Raw genomic sequence first — 17,691 nt, forward strand, 5'->3', positions numbered from 1 at the left:
TTGAAAATGGGTACATAACATATTCATACCATCTAAGGAACTTCTTCAGTGACAGCTACATGGCACATATATGAATAATAATCTAAGCCTCATGTCAGCTTTCATATGATTTAATAGCCGTAGATGAAGCAACCCTTTATCCAGGTCCAAAGATTAAGTAATAAATTACCACAAGGATGGTTTTATTCAGTAAATTGATACCCAGTATCATTGCTATGTCACAAGTGTCATAAAAGTTCTATGAAAAACATAGGGCTTGAGTCAGTATTCCTGAATGTGCTGTGCATCACTGATTAAACTATGATTCAGGTGATGGCATGTGTTATTGACCAGGTTTCAAATAAAGTTTTACTGAATTGACACTGGTGTATTTTTTTCTTCAGCAAAGGTGATATTGAGCAGACTTGGTAGGCTCATGCACATAGCAAGATAACAAATTGATCATGAATTAATAAGGTCACTACTAATCAAAAACTCCTATGTTCAAGTCTGAATGTATTAGTGATCCCTCAGTAACTCATCTAATAGATAACAGCCAGAGGACACGTGCTCAGAATCCAAAGATTTAGTGACGGCTGCTGAGGCAGAGGAAGGAATATCAGAGAGACAGAAGGTCAAAGGTCAGGCTGGAGAAAGACCAGATTATGTTTGCGATGACCTGATCAAAGGGGATGAAGCAGGAGGGAAACCACATTAAGATTGGCCAGATTGGGAGGTGGAGGAATGTGTGTGTGTGTGTGTCTTTACTTTTCTAAACAGTGTCCTTATAGATAGTATTAAAATATCATATTCATGTGAAATATACTGTAAATTATTCAGAAAATAGTGTTTTCATTTACTAAATCATGAGCAGTTCATGTCTGAGCAATTAATTCAAGTCTGTGCGTCAATAGTAATGAAAGTGATACATAAACAGTGTTAGCCTCATGACATTTCATTTTACATGAGCAAATCATTACTGCATGCACTTCAAATGTAATGGAGCTATAGAACAATGTCAATGAAAGATGAAAAGTGAGGTTTGTTGCAAAAGGAAATTTCAATTTTTTTGTTCTTGTTTGTTTTTGTTGTTTTTGTACCAATGAGGAATAAAATTTCTATTTACGAGCTGCTGTCAATGTCATAATACTGTCATTAATCAATGTTGATTAACTACTTGGCCAATCAGCGTTGGTTAGATAGTGCTTATAGTGCTAGAGAAGATGTGTCAGGAAAAAAAAAATCTATTAAAATTGTCAGAAAGCCATGCAAGCTATGGTATTTGGAAATGTTGGGATTTACACAGTATACAGAGTGGTGAATCTCCATTTTAGAAAATCTCTGACATGATTCTTTTCTAACCTGTAATTCCTACAGTTAGATTGACAACATTAAAATCACAATTGTTTACCAAAGTAAATCATTCTGACGTTTTTCTGAAGCCATCAGTCTCATCTTTCTCAAGGGTGAATACCTCCTATCTTTATATTATCACCTCAAACCTCAGACTAGTTATCACTGTAGTAATGTTTATAAAAGAGACCGATTGCGTAGGAAAGTGTGTCTGGCTGCCTCAATAGCACCGACTGACTGGTTTGAAATTGATATTGTGACATACCACTGCGTTTTTATTAACAGTTTGGAATGAATTATGTTTCCACCTGCAATGACACCCATGACGCTCTCCCTATTTTCTAAACAGGCGCATTGTTTACTCATCACAACATAACTGATATTGATTGAAGTAGTTGAAGAATGTTTGTATAAGCAGTGGAGTGCTATGGCATGTAATTATCTCCCATTGTCTCATGCTGATAAGAAAAAAATACCTCGTTTCAAAAATGGTAATCCAGGTATTAGACTAGAAGGAAGATGCATGTCTCACTGCAGACCAGGAATTAGTTTTCAAACACTTTCATTAGGGCCCTGATTGAAATCCCTTCTTTGGCTGGAAAGGTTTGTGCAAGGCTTTCCCTTTGCTTTAATAACAAATGGCTGGGCAGCGTTTGTAGCTTTATAGTTGCTGCTATTGCTCGAATTGCAGATAGAGAGTGGGGGGCTTTTTGAACAAACAGGCCTTGGTAATTGCTATCATTGGAATATTCCAGGAAATGTGCTGTTATCTGTGAAACCTTTTAAGCTATTGTCTAAAGGCAGAACTTAATGATCAAATGGACCTGGAAGCTCTAATCCACTGTTTATAATTTGTCAAAATAAAGCCATAATAACACCCCCATTGTGTCATCACTGGGGTAATGCTGTTTATCATTTTGCGGTAATTTGAAGAAACTGTACTCATATTATGAGGCAACGTAAAGTGTTTCTCCTAACAAAGAATAGTACATTGCATAACCCAAAGTACACATGACCACCATGCAGGAATTGAATACTAATGCACTTAGAACCACTTTGTTCCCTCTCTGTCTAGCTTTTCACCACTTTACTTTTGGTACATTGTTTGCTTGATTAGTGCCCTAAGTTTCTGTGTGTGTGTGTGTGTGTGTGTGTGTGTATGTGTGCGTGTGTGTGTGTGGGTGTGTGTGTGTGTGTGTGTGTGTGTGTGTGTGGTTAGGGTTAGGTCATCAAATTAGTGCTTTTATCATGGTAGGATAGTAAATATCAAATGCATATACATAATATATCCCTGTATTAATTCCTGTATTGGTTCTAATATGGGGTCCCACACTATACTTGTTTGTGGTTTAAAGAGAAAAAAGATTATTTCCTATGTTATATCGCAGTGGTGGTAATTTCCTTGTAGCTGTTGCCCACCACTGCTTATGAAACGATTTCACTCTATTGTATGTTACAATACAGCTGTGTTACAGTTAGTGGTGCCAGTGCACAAGCATTATGAACCAAGTAGTCTACTTATTCACGAGTTGACCTACTCACCCAGCAGTGAAGCTTTGACCTTTGACCCCCTGTCTGGATGGCACCTCAGTGCCCTGTTGAACTTGTCAACAGCCTTCCCATGACTCTGGGTTTGCCAGCAGTGATTTATTCTCTGTCTTCTCTACAAGCAGCCCCGCAGGGCGGAGAGGTGACTGTCGTCCTGAGCAGAGGAATAAACGTTGGCATGATGGTGTCAGGATCCCCAGCCAGCAGAGAACCACCTCCATCACAGGCACAAAGGAGAGAGTTGACCTTGCATCATCGCGGAACTATAATATATTACTGTTGTCATGTAAAAACCTTGTAACTCCAGTTTTTGTGATTTTCATGTTTTAACTTCAATCAAAGGATTGCATGTTCCTCTTGAGAAAATTATACAACCCTTGGGCTTTTGAAACCCTTTGAAACCCCAGTTCATAAACTCAAAAATACACGGTGCTTGGTACTTGATTCCTGAAAAGTACACATTTTGGAGATAAAAGGTTTTCACCTAACAGCGACGATATTTATCTCCATATAACAGCAACCCACTAACCCTAACCCTATATAGCCCTTTATCACAAGCATGTCTCAGAGGACTTTATAGAGAATGAGCCTAGCTAGATCTAACTGATCAACAATCAGTTGTAGAACAAAATGATATAGGACCAACATAGAGAAAAGCAGATGAAGAAGAGCAGATTTTAGCAAGACAAACAGCCTACCTATTCTACATAGCCTAACCTACCCATCACCACCAGCCTTAGACCCTCATTGCATACAAGGAAAAACTCCTAAGAAAAAACCTTGGTAGGGAACAAAATGGAAGAAACCTTGGGCGGGCCGTCGCAAGGAGGGATCCCCCACCGGGAAGGCTGAGCGTGCAATAGGTGCCGGGGCAAAATATAAAATCAAATATCAAAAGAACTTTTTAAGAAGCTCACTGGGTACAAATCAGACTCTTGGTTAGAACCTCTGCCCTAAGCAAACAACTCTTGAAAAAACTATTCTTTTTCTTGGTGTTTTTCTTGCTGAAGTGATAAATCATAACTATGACAAAAGCAACAACAAAGGCTAGTTGAACACATAGAAATGCCATGATCCATTACTGATTTTAATTAGATGTCGACAGTTTTGTACCACCAGCAGTGCCATCATGTCTCACTGCAGTGAGCTTGAGTGTGTACTAAATCTTGGCCACCCACACACTACATCAACTCACCCACACCCATCGCCCACTGGCAAATCTGCCACGGCCACTATCAATGACAGTCCCTTCATTGTTGCGGAGGAACAGTATGTGAGTGTGTGCAGGCATGTGTGTGTGAGAGAGAGAGAGACAGAGAAAGGAAGAGAGAGACAGAGAGAGAGAGAAACCTGTGTGTTAGGAAGATATAAGAAATCCTCTTTGGTGTTTTGCTTGCTAGAGTTTAATCTCATTTTGTAAATACAGACCATCTGATAAAATGAAATCAGCAGGGAGAAACCTACAGAAACATTATTACTCCGAAAATCTATCTTGCTTCGGTGTACATAGTACTTAAGCGTTTCAATAATTTTCTCCTTTGTCTACTTTTGAAGTATTAGAAAAGCCGGTCGGTAGCTCAGGGGGGTAGCACAAGACACTATACACTTAGTCAAGATGAAGAGGATGAAGTCATTATCTGCTGATGTCTCTTTTAAACGCCGCTGTCCTACTGATGTGTACCGAGCCCCACACTATCTCCCCCACCCACCAGCCCGCTCCCCCACTTCTCTCTTCTATCTCTTCCTTATTTGACTTAATGCTGATAAATGAGCCTGTACTTACCCATAGCATTTCTCATTCTGAGTGGCCCGGGTTGGATTTGCTGGTGCTGACTTCAGAGAGTCTCTTTTCATTTTTTTTTTCTCTTTCTTTGTGCAACTGGCCTCAAGGACAAAAAGGTTCTGTGGTGTTGGAACAGGGAAGCTCTCCAAAGGTCATTCATCATGGATTCGATGAACTGCCCCGACAAAAAAAAAAAAAAGAGAAACTCAAAAAGAGCAGCCTGGTGTCATTTGAGTTCAGAGACCCAAAGGTGGCATTTTTGTTTGCTCAGATCCAAAGGTCTCATATTGTCAGACACTATTTATTATTTTTCTCACAGAAATTTGATTTGCATTCTCAGCTGTTAGGTAGAGAAAACATGAAACTGTGTGCGATGATCTGCTGAAAACCTGTTGAAATGTTAGGAATATCACTGTAGATAGACGCATAATGCTGTACTTAGACGCATAATGCTGTACTTAGAGAGAACCCCTAATTTTTACCTTAGAGACTTAAACACTTAAAAGCAATGCCGTTGATTAAAACTATTGTTATTCTCCCAAAGGTTTTCCCTAACAGTATCATAATTACCATAATTATATATTGCATGAAAACAAATTTGCTGAACAACTGGAGCAATATCTCCACTGCTTCACTGTGTAGTGTATGCTTGCGCACTTTTCTTCAAATGGACCAACTCTTTCACAAACTTCTCGTTCTTATTCCCCTTGAGAGCTTTTTGTGTGGCTTTACACTTTTTTAAAGAGGGAGAGGGAGGGGGTGGGGGGTGGGTAAAGAGAAACAGGAAAAGAAAGAGCTATCTGTGTCTGCAAGCAAGTTGAGCTTTACTGATATCACTGGCTGCTGTGTGACGCTGGGTTGCCATATCTGGGTCAGGCCTCCCAGCACAGGTTCAGGCATCATGTGAGATTCTACAGGGAGCGATGTACTCTTTAACATCAACGTGGGTGAGAAGGAAATGGATTTGAGAATATCTTCTTCTGCAGGTGTGGCACAGTAGATGGAGCGCTCCCTAGTCAGGAGGCTGAGCAGATTCATCAGCAGCACAGTGGGTCTGAAAGATTCACAGACCAGCTGGTACACACTCGCAGCTCCGATGCCACAGACAGAGTTTAAATCTTACCGCTTCTGCCTGTCTGTGTCAGTATCCTTTGACACAAACCTGTAGTGAACAGTAATGGTAAAAGGCAGCAGCGTGCACCCCTGACCTGTTCCGCAGAGTCGTGTCCGTGTGTTAGCCGGGGCCTCTGGGGTGCAGACTGTGTCTGCTCTTGATGGGCATAGTCTAATCAAGCTGGCAGGGCGGCCCGGGCTGACAGGGTGTGTTATCTGAGCACATTGCTCACTGTGGCTGGCCATCCCACTTGCTACTCTCTTCAGTGATCAGCGCTGCAGCGACAGGCCGCAACTCTTTCTCCCAGTGCATCAATCCCAGCTGGCACACCACTCCTGCACTCCCCTAGTCATGTAGAGAGCACAGTCCAGACAGGCTCAATTAGTCCAACACACATCACAGTCCACCCAGAGGACGGCCACTTTTGAGTGTACTGATGATGCTGTCCATTAGCAGAATGATTATTTGTGCTGGTTTAATTACTAGTTGTGGCTACTTCTGAGTAATGAGAAAAGTGTTTGTTGGTGAATATGTCCGTATCCAAAGTAAAAATGTTATCATAGCACAAATCTTTTATGCTTTATTGTTTGCTTTTGACTAACAAGGCCAAAACCATTTTGCTTCTAGTCAGTGGTTGGGAATGTTTGTCTGTTGGAAAACTTATGAAATTCTCTACCAGCAGTGCAATGCCTTTTGCACTTACTGGAGAACATCATATTTGACCTTCACAAATAACAAATAACACATTCAAGTGAAAAAGCGATGAGCATTCTTGGAATGTGAGAGACTGCAGTCCTGTTGCCATTGGCCTTTTGACTCAAGGATTGTTTTTGGAATGATGTTTTCGATAAAGGTCTCGTTTTAGTTTGTGTAGACTTAAATAAATAAATATCCAATGGATGTACTATATCTGAACCTTTGAAACTGCTGTATATGAATATAGCAAAATCCTTCTAGTCTATAGCCATGCTGTACTTCAGGGTCATATGTTTCAAATCCCTATATGACCTATGCATCTCTAAAAAAAAAAAACAATGTGCAATTTTGGTAATATTCAGTAAAAATGCTACACACATGCAATCCATTCACTTATTTTAATTTGAAATTTCAACATCAGTTTATGTAATTCATATCGTTTTAGAGGAATGAAAGAAGTTGCAGAGCACAGTCACACCTAATCTTCACCACAATCCCACTGTTGAGAGAACAAGTCCCTGTCGTTCTCCCAGGCTAATCAAATGTATTTGTAAGGTTCACTGGTCGATCTGAGTTTTTTCTCTCCCTGTTTATATCATGAGTCACAGGGCCTGATCAATGAAGCCTCATACAGAGTAGAGCACAATCATGCCAATCAGAGTCAGTGCTGGTGGGTTGAGAACAGAGGACATATTTGTAAGGTTCACTGGTCGATCCGAGTTTTTTTTCTCTCTGTTTATATCATGAGTCACAGGGCCTGATCAATGAAGCCTCATACAGAGTAGAGCACAATCATGCCAATCAGAGTCAGTGCTGGTGGGTTGAGAACAGAGGAGAAAATCAACCCACCACCACCCACCGTGGCCACCCTGCCTGGACAGCCTCTGGATAGCTGTAAATGGGCAGGAGCGGGCTGGTCCACAGGGTGAGGCAATCTAACAAGCTTTAGTAAGAGAGCAGGCAACAGTCAGGTCATCACAGCAGGACTTGACTCGAATAAACATGCAACAAAGTCTGCGGATCTCACTGATTTGGCTCTATACTCAACTACCTTTTATCCGTGTGTCCCTACAGTGACACCAACAGTGTAGTGTCACCTGAAGACTTTACACTTTGTCAGTGTCAACTGTGAGAGGTTTCAAATGGCACAGAAAGGAGGCAGGGGAGTGAGGAGAGCCGACACATGTAATGCAAAAACCTGAAAAGGAAGAAGAAGAAAAAATAAAGTATTGGTTTTGCACTTGTTGTGTTCAGCCACTGGCATTTCTTTGTTGAATAGAATAGAGTCAATCAATTGTCTCTGACAGAGATTTTGTCTTTACCTTCTCCAATATTTTAAAGGTATAAACAACGGAATCAATATTTGTCATCCAACTTAACTAAATCGCATGCGCCTCCTTATCGCAATCTTCCCAACTCCCTCTCTTTTCTACCTCTCTGCCTTACCTCTAGCACCTGCGCACATGTAGACAAATGCACACACGCAGGCCTGCTTGCTCATCCCTGTTCTCCAGGACTAATTACTTTAAGTGAAAAAAGCCCTCCTTTGGGGCGCCAATTTCACCCAGTGTCTGATGAGCACAAATTACATGTCTAATGGAATGGAATAGTTGTGCAAATTGAAGAAATGAAACACACTTTTTTATCTAGGTGCCACCTTAAATTAGATTTTAATTTGGACCACATTCACAGATAATTGAGTGCAGTCAGCCTGCTTTGGCACTTATCCCATTCTTTTTTCTGCAGGTCGCCTGCTGTATCCATTATCAACTCCACTGACCACCATTTTGAGCTAGCTTCCTCGTGAGGCAGGAACATGATGGCAGGAGGGAGAAAGGAAATGAACAAACTGAACAAGCTGACATCATGAACAACTTCTCAAGACCATAGCTTTAGCGGCGCCATTGGAAATAACTGTCAGCGAAACACGTCCTACTGCTTTAAAATGTAGATACAACCCCCAGTACACACACACACACACACACACACACACACACACACACACACACACACACACACACACACACACACACACACTTTAGGCTGGGATGTTGGGCATGTCACAAAGCCAATTTATCACAGTTTTCTCGCTGCATTTTAGGAGTAGATCAAGCTGAGGAATGTTTGCTTTGCTCCCTCGGTCTGAGAACACATGTCTGGTGTAGCAAAGAGGAGAAAAGACAAGAGAAGATTCAGCTGCTAGAGTTAAAAATAAACACAACTGTTCTTATGGGAAGAGGGTTGGTGAGAGCCTTAGAAGGAGCTTCAAGAGGCCGCCCTAATGGCCCAGAGGTCACAGTACAATTTGTGAGTGTGTGTGTGTGTGTGTGTGTGTGTGTGAGGGGGAGAGATGGATGTTCTATGTGGATGTTTTCAGAGATTTCCTCATGTCCTGAACAAACTTTTTCACCAAAAAAAAAAAAGCTCCTAAAGATTAAATAAAATAAAGTATCTCGAATCTCTTTCAAATATGCCCATCATTCTCTGACATCAAACACATTGCATTATTTAAATATACATTACGTGTGCTGGGGAACAGTGTTGGATGGTTATATGATTTAACAACTCGCACTGTATAAAATATAAAGCAAAAGAAAACCTCAGATAAAACAGCAGAGATTCATTCATTCATTTTCTTATACTCGTTTATTCCTATTCAGGGTCACAGGGGGGCTGGAGCCTATCCCAGCATACCTACTGTACAGAGAGAGATTCAATGATAAATGAAAAATGTCTTGATGTAGTCTGATTAGGATTCTGCTGCAGCCCAGTATGTGCTGATGTAAAACTCGAAGAAAGCTTTCATATCATACATGAGGGGATTCTGGCAGCTGTCAAGATACTCCTCTGGTAATCTAAGCCAGGGAGACAAAGCAGATATGTTGAAAGAATTGCAGTAAGAATAGTAACTTATCACCAACACCAGGCCTCCTGGTCTTTGACTACAGCCAAGGCTTATATAGCACAAAGCTGAGTCACTGTCCCAATGTCCCTGTGCACCTCACTTTACCTCTCCCAACTCAAGAAACCTGAACTTATTCAGACTTGGTGTAATGAGGTGTGTGTCTGCGATGTGTCTGTGTGCATCTATGGTACTGTATGGAATTTAAACGTTAAATAAAGACAGTGAGTTGCAGAATGGAGTGAACAGCAACTGTTGAGTGGTTGGAAAGAAAGTGACTTATCTCGCTCTGTAGGCAGCAATGGCAACTTCATCACCGATGAGATGCACGACATGCAAAGGTTGGGGTTAGACCATGAGTGGCAGGAAATGACCAAACTAGAGCAAAGGTTAATGTTATGTATTATGTACTGTTCACCTCCATTCGTTATTCATAATGCACACAGTAAATTACATTACTGCATCCAATATTACCTCTCCACCCCACAACAGACTACTTTGTGGAAGATAATATTCAAAGCTTAACCCTCAAAATAATTCACCACCGCATAAGACTTCTTCCTGTAATGAGGGATTATACCACAGCTTACACTACAGGATTTTATAAAGCCATAAGCTGGAATGGCAGAAAGTTCCCTGAATGGGAGAATTACCATGGCGTAATATAAGCATTGGAATGACAGGAGATACTTTACCACTCCACTGCCAGCCATTATCTCATTGTGATCTTAGCTCAAGCTGCAGACAGGCAGACAGGCATTATTCAGTTTGAGTTTTGCATGAGTATCCCCAGTACAATGTGGACAGTGTGCGGTGAAGTTGGGCGTTCAAAGAATAAAGTTTTACTACAGTTTTAAATCTTAACTTACCAACATAGACCAATTAACCCCAACCCCCCGCTACCTGCCTGTACAATTTTCTCAGTGCATTGGGAAACCACAGCCATTTTCTGAGACACAATGGCTGCAGAGTGAATGCCGATGCTACTCTAAACTAGGCGGACAAAGGACAAAAGAAGAAATGCATTACATTTACTGATATAGCGTAGAGTGTGTTGCATGGAGAATTACCTGCAGCAAATGAAAGCCCAGGCAGGAGAGGGAGAGATAAAGCGAGCGAGTAAAAAATAGAGGAATGTGCCCACCGTTTGCAGATCTGTTGTGTGAAATAGCCGGCCATTATCTGGACGGGCAGGAAGGTTTAGCGCAGTGTGAGGAATGCTAAGGTGTGTCCTGGAGTGTAATTAACAGATAAAACTGTTGGTTCATTAAATGCATATGCAGTGTCATGCGTTCAGTATGCCAGTATCGATCGTCCGGACACCTCCCTGCACCCCCCCGCTCACCGGACTTCTGACACACTACATCCATCACACCACCTACCTCCACCATATTTATAGAATTTTAATTAGCTCTGAGCTCAAGCCAACATCATTAGCTTTTCTCTTTTTTTTTTCTTTCAGCAAACAGCCACGCATGGTAATAATGGTTTCCTCAGACAGAAGCAGTAGGTATCTGTATCAAGGACACAGCGAGCGAGTGGGAGAGAGAGAGAGAGAGCAGGACAAAAGGTTGACGGTTTAAAATGACAATGAAAAATGGAAGCAGCTGAAGAAAAAACAGCATAACATGTGGAATGCAGGCAGTAATGTCACCTTGGAATAATTTCAGAATGATTAAATGAGTAGCTCTAGCCATTCTTCTGTGATGACAGTATCTGAAAATGGTCAATATTTTGGCTACCACTGAATCCCAAGTAGGTGGTGGGTCAAAAGAAAAAAGTTTTAATCTCACTGGTATGTAACGTTAAGTGTAGTCCGCTAACATGAGAAACCTTATGTGAAAACATGTTAGGAACAATGGGTCATTTTTCAGACTGCTCTTGTTAATGCACATATACAGTAGCTATAATATTTTCATTAAAATATCCTTCATGAATCACTTCAAGCTTATAAAGATTTTGTTTATATTCTATTCGTTATTGTGTATAATGTATATTATTCAAGTTTGTATAGAATGATTTTCTGGAATAAATAGCTGTGAATATGTAAACCTGTAAATGCTGCCTGGCATGCAGGAGTGGAAACTCTAACCTCTCCATGAGTACAGAGTGATACAATACAGCAATACAATACCGTAGAAGGAGAATATGAGAAAAGATGTACCCACAACATTCTAACAGCTTCTGCACCAGAATGTCCATTAAAACATTAGGACCCGAGGGATTTCTTGACCATTCACTCTTTATTGGGGTTTGTGCAAACACAAACCAAAATTCCAGTGAAATAAACAGCAATTCAAAGGATTATATAACATTATATAACTAACTGCATCATTAATGCATCCCACTTGTTAGGGTCTGTTAGGGTTACACACTCACCTGTCTCCTAATCAAGCGTTTGAAAATTTCAGACATTAATCCAAACAGTGCAATCTGTGGCTGTTCATTTTATCACCAACAGTGTAGCCTACTCATTTCACAATTTTCATATATTTCACGTTTCACAAACAATGTCCTTCAAACATGCCACATGGAATTTAATTACATTTAGGTTTTGTTTTGTTTTGTTTATTTAAGATGAATTTTCGTTTAATTATATAGTTCAAAATAGACAGAGATAGGAGAGATTGGGGGATGACATGTGACAAAGGTCCCAGGCCACTGTCGCATATGTTGTGCACTTCATGTTCCGTGCCGTACAAATTGAATAGTCATCAGATGATGCTGAAGGCCTTTTGGCCGCAGCTGGTCTCTTAAGTCTTAAGTGAATTGGTTGCCATGGTGAGGACAGAGACACAGTGAACGGTTACTGAACAGTTAGCACTCACTCCTGGTTCTCAGCTTTAGCATGTAGGGAAATCTAGCAAGACTTGAACACTGCAAATGTCCATCGTAATATGATATTTTTCTTAAAGAAAGTGAAATAATTTCATTTGTTCCCACTGGTTCTTGAATGGAATATAGAAACAATTGTCAGTGTATTGAAACAAGGAAAAAAATAAGTTCTAGTATCAAGAGTAACTAGGAAAATATATGATGTGTTGATTCAAGAACATTCTTGAAAGTTGATTTGGAAATTAGTCAGATTACCTCACCCCATTGTCAGATTTCTTTCACTTCTTTTAAGAAAAATAAAACTTTAAGGAACATTACTAGATTAAATAACTTGTTGGGGTGGATATTTTTTGCAGTGCATTACAGCCTCTCTGTAACTGGTATAAGCACTATTAATTCTGAGTGAACTGACCTAACCTTTTAACTGAGATTCCATAATTATGTTCTATTAGGTTTTTTTCCTCATCTGGGAAGAGAGGCACTTTTCAGCCTACTGTATATTCATCATGACCTTGTGACTCATGGACGTGCTCTTCTGGTCTGTAGGGAAGTGGTTAGCACACACACACACATACACACACACACACACACACACACACACACACACACACACACACACACACACGCATGCATGCACACATACGCACGCACACACACACACACACTCACACAATGCTCACTTAAGGGTGACCTAATTAAGCCTGAGGGTAGGTGTAATTACACGCAACCTTCATCTGCCCCATTCACTATTGTTGTGGCTACTTGCTGCCTACGGACTCGGTCCCATTGTGCCTCACTATGCTGCTGTTGCTTAGGGACCCAGTATTTTTTAAACCATTTGTCGTATAACTCCACAGAGGCACAAACATCATTCATAAAACCCCAAACAGGTATATTTAGGCTGGCATGCTGCCTAAATTTTCCATTTACTATGTCACTGGCATTGTATGTAAGAACACAATAGGGCCTCTTTACTTTATTTGATAATGTTAAGCTATCCAGTAATCATTCAGATGAATAATCTGTCTTGTGTTTTCAAATGATCAACATTTTTAAGTGTTATTATCTAGAGACTGTATGTTTGTGCATTGTGTGCATCCCTAATTAAACACACATGATAATTATACATGTACCTTCAGGTGTGGTGATTTATAATATTCAAACTCCATGATTTACATTGACTATATACTGTACAACCAAAAGAATGTTGGCTTTCAAAAGAGATGCTTTGTTGTCTGAGGGCTGAAGGCGACTAATCATTCTCTCCTACTTGAATGTCTCAAACACTGGGTCAGCGTTTCTGGTACTGCTCTAGACTGGTTTTCCTTTTATCTGTGGGATAGAACTTTCCCTGTTACTGCTGGGGAGTCCAGGTCATGTTACCTTGCGGTGTCCCCCAAGGGTCTATTCTGGGTACCATACTTTTCTCTATATACTACCATTGAGCCATACAATCGCAAACATATTAGTTACCTCTGCCAAGGAGGCTATGTTTTCGCTGCCGTTTGTTTGTTTGTTTTCTCTGTTTGTTTGGCTGTAAGCAGGATTACAGAAAAACTACTGGCCCGATTTTCATGAAACTTCGTGGAAGAGTGTAGCATGGGCCAAGGAAGAACCCATTAAATTTTGGAGCGGATCCGGATCCGACTCACAAACAAGCAATAATAGCACGAACCGGAGGTCTGCGCTCTCCGAGTGTCCTTCTAGTCTCTTTTGTCCTGCTGTTGACACCCAGTTCTACCTCTTGGTAAGCCCAGGCGATGTCAAGCAGTTGGCTATTTTACATGATGGTTTTCTGGATATTCATACCTTGGTGCCTCTGTACTTCTTACAACTAAATGCAGATAAGTCTGAAGTTATTATTTGTATGCCCACTCTGTTAGTGTTAAAATCAGTTTGTATCCCTACTCCACCCAACATATCACATTGGGAAATATTTGTATTATTTTTTTCTTTTTCTATCTATTTGTTCACATTTATGTTTTTTATCATTGCTTTCATTTTTTACCCTTTAAAGCACTTTGTAACACTGTTTTGATAGGTGCACTATAAATAACAATTCTTATTACTTATTATTATTAAGGCTTGTGTTATTTAGCAACAATGGCCCCCTTTATTGCCAACTAGCTTTGCCTGCCATGAAAGGGGGTCCAAATCTGGGTTGTGTGATCCGTGTGGCTTACGCTGGGGGTGATGGAGGTCGATGATAAAGAATCTTATCACACAAGCTGTCATCTGTGGCAGCGATTTGCTGTAGGCCCTGTCAGTAATTAATCACAGAGGCTAGGTAATACATTCATTCAATCTTGGAGGGATTCATCTCTCTGTACAGTGGCCCTTGAAAGGTCACAGTCCCCAGTTGTTGGTCATTCCGCATTTTACAGGATGCATAGGAGCTTCTAGTCAATACGGGTTTATCATGATGCACATATGAAATGAGTCCCTGCTGAGGTTGACAGTGTTTTGTAAGTGCATCATCACCATGTCCAGAAATAATTTTAACAAGGTGACTAATCGTTTGTTTACAGGAGGTGTACCGCAATTAACAGAAGGACACATTGTTTCAAAATGATTTTTATTCTCACCTCATTATAAGAATTTACAAATGGCATTTTCCTGATTTTGCAATACTGCAAAATTAGCCACAATAAGGTAGAGTTCCTGTATATTGTCCAGAGACCTCACATATTGAGTTAAATAAAAAATGCAGCAATCCATTCCAAAGTGTAGGTATCACAGATGATGGGGCTTCGCTTTGACCTCTGGGTGGAGAGGATGAAAGGTTAGAGGAATAGGAATGACTGCCAAATGTACCTACATCGATTTCCCCTCCACCATCATTCCTCTACCTGCCACTCACAATAGATGGAGTGATTTCTGGGATGTCAGGGTCGCAATCAATGAGAGAAGAGGAAGAGATGGTTTTGGTGGGTGGAAGACCGAGGAGAAGGAGCCTCACCCTGAGTTAAGGGGAAAGACGTAGCGTGAAGTTTGTCACAGACAGATGAACTCGCGCAGCAAGATGAGAAGCCGGGGAACAGTTGAGCCCACATTTAGAACAAATAGGTCAATGTTGCCTGTTCGGTGAAAGAAGTGTGTATTGTGTGCAGGAGTTGTTAAAAATGACACATTATGGCAAAATTGTGACAATGGATAAGACTGAACTGAAACCTTTTTAGAAAAATAGTGCTTCTCTGTGCTCAAGAAACATATATGTAAAATAGAAAATTTTAGGGGTTTGCACTCAAAAGATGACTATAAATGCAAAATGTGTTCAAATCATTTAATTTCAAATCATTTGCATCTGCAGATCTATAGTCGTCTTTTGAGTGCGAACCCCTAAAAGTAATTTTCCACTGAACTGAATCGTTGCCTGGCAGTCAGGACTGAGTTTTACTTTAAAATGGTAGAAAATGTTGACCACATGTGGTTTAAATTATACAGCATAGTGCAGTGCAATTTTGGAGCGCAGCTGTTGGTAGATGCTACATAACTTGCATTATGGAACACAAGATAGATCTGTAAAAGTACAGTGCATTGCTCTGATTCATTTCATATTGTATTGATTATCCAATTTACTAACTCAGTTGAATCAGGTGTTCACTGATATCTATCGCTAGGCTGCTGATTGTCTGGGAACGCAAGCCAAGTGAACTCAACACTCAACGGAGCACAGCAGACATAGTCCAATACTACTTCTTTTGAGCAAGCTGCATGAGACACGGGTTCAACCCCCCTGTTTTCCACAGTACATATCATCATTTGCTGGCCTATTTGTGCTCTGCTTACCGTCCACTGGCAGTGTTGTTACGTACCAAGCCTCCTGATAGGACTGTGTTGATCCAAGCCTGACAGCAAATCGATGAAATGTATTCCCCTAGCATCAGTGCTGGTGGATATAAAAAATGTCTTTTGAGCTCAGTCTTAGAACATGAAAGGGATCGACATGTAAGGGGTGTCGGTGAGGTTTAACTTCTCTAGACTTTGGTATAAATAAACAATAAAGTGGTCACAGAGCTTAGAGAGAGATTTGCTGCTGTGCAGTATTGGATTTTTCACCACCACCGTTGGTACATTTATTCAAAAATAATGAAGTTGCATTCTTATGTGCCCTCTCATACATGCAATGTATGCATTTTGGTAGATATTCCATCCCACTGGGAACTGCCATTACAGACCTTTACTGAATGATTTACAACACAATTCCTGCAGAATATATGGAATAAGCGCTGCATCTTCGTCCAAAAATACAGAAGAGAATAGTGTTTCGTTAAAAATGTGTATGCTCACCGAGTCCAACCAATCCATGTTTACGAACTTGAATTTGAACAGTTACTCTTGGCATCAAAAATTCCCAAGTAATCTCATCAACATGCAAATTTCTTTGTTATGGTCATTGAGCACACTGAGGTGGAGGAGATTGGGTTGTACACTGTGTATCTACAGCTTCAACCTTTAGCTTGTTTTTAACACACACCTACAGTGTCAAAACATCCCCCGAAGTCAAATATACAGTTGGCCAATTAAATTCCAGACTGTGTGCTTATCAGGGCATAACCCCTGTGTGAGATTGTGTTTTGTAGTCTGGTGAAGTCCCCCCGCCCCCTGCCCCCCCTCTTTCTCAATAGCCCAGCCCCAGAGAGTGGCAGAGAGGTAAAAGCAGGGGCCCACACAGGAGGCGGTCTGATCTGCCTTATAGATCCTCACTGCAGGAGTTACACACTGAGAGCCAGCGTGAGCCTCCCTCTCTGCACAGACTGAACGCCCTCCATCAGTCCCCCAAATCAACTCACAAACACCCTCATCAAAGTTGTCCCACACCTCCCACCTCTCTCTCAGTGTGTGAGTATGTGTGTGTGTGTGTGTGTATGCGAGTGTGCCAGGCGGTGTGCCTCTGTTCTTTATGCTCTTAATCTACCTGTTTACCCCCCTCCCTCAATCTATCTATCCCCGTCTCTCTCTCTTTCTTTCTACTCAGGCAACTCTCATTCTGCTGATCCTTGCGTGTTGACTGCTGACTGTTCAACTGTGAAATTCTAGCAGTTGGTGAAACACGAGAGCGAGATTTGCGGAGAGCTCACTTTGATTATGATAACTACAGAGGAAAACACTTTGTCAGGTCCTCTATTTCCATTTCATTCAGATGACACTGACTGTCACAGGGCGAGTGCGCTAATGTGCGGTGCTTTCTGACAAGCAACCGTGTCACTCCGAGACACCAAGTCAGACAGAGACGCTTGTAATAAACACTTTTTTTTTTTTTTCGTCTCGGAAGGCTCTCTGACACCAGCAACACCTCTCTCAGATCGCACCTCTGGTCTGTAATCAGGAATCAGTCTCTCACATATTCTAGCTCGCTCTGTTTGCGACTGTTTTTTTTTTTTCTTTTCCTCTCTGAGAATGTGTTCATTAAACAGATTATGCTGTGCTGTGTTTTGACACAGTTGTAGAACTGCTCCAGCTCTCAGCCTCACACCTGTA

Source organism: Centroberyx affinis, unplaced genomic scaffold, assembly GCF_046629955.1.
Source record: "Centroberyx affinis isolate AG114_WGS23_722 - 3 ecotype Tasmania unplaced genomic scaffold, CSIRO-AGI_Caff_v1 ptg001449l_1, whole genome shotgun sequence".
NCBI classification, from domain to species: domain Eukaryota; kingdom Metazoa; phylum Chordata; class Actinopteri; order Beryciformes; family Berycidae; genus Centroberyx; species Centroberyx affinis.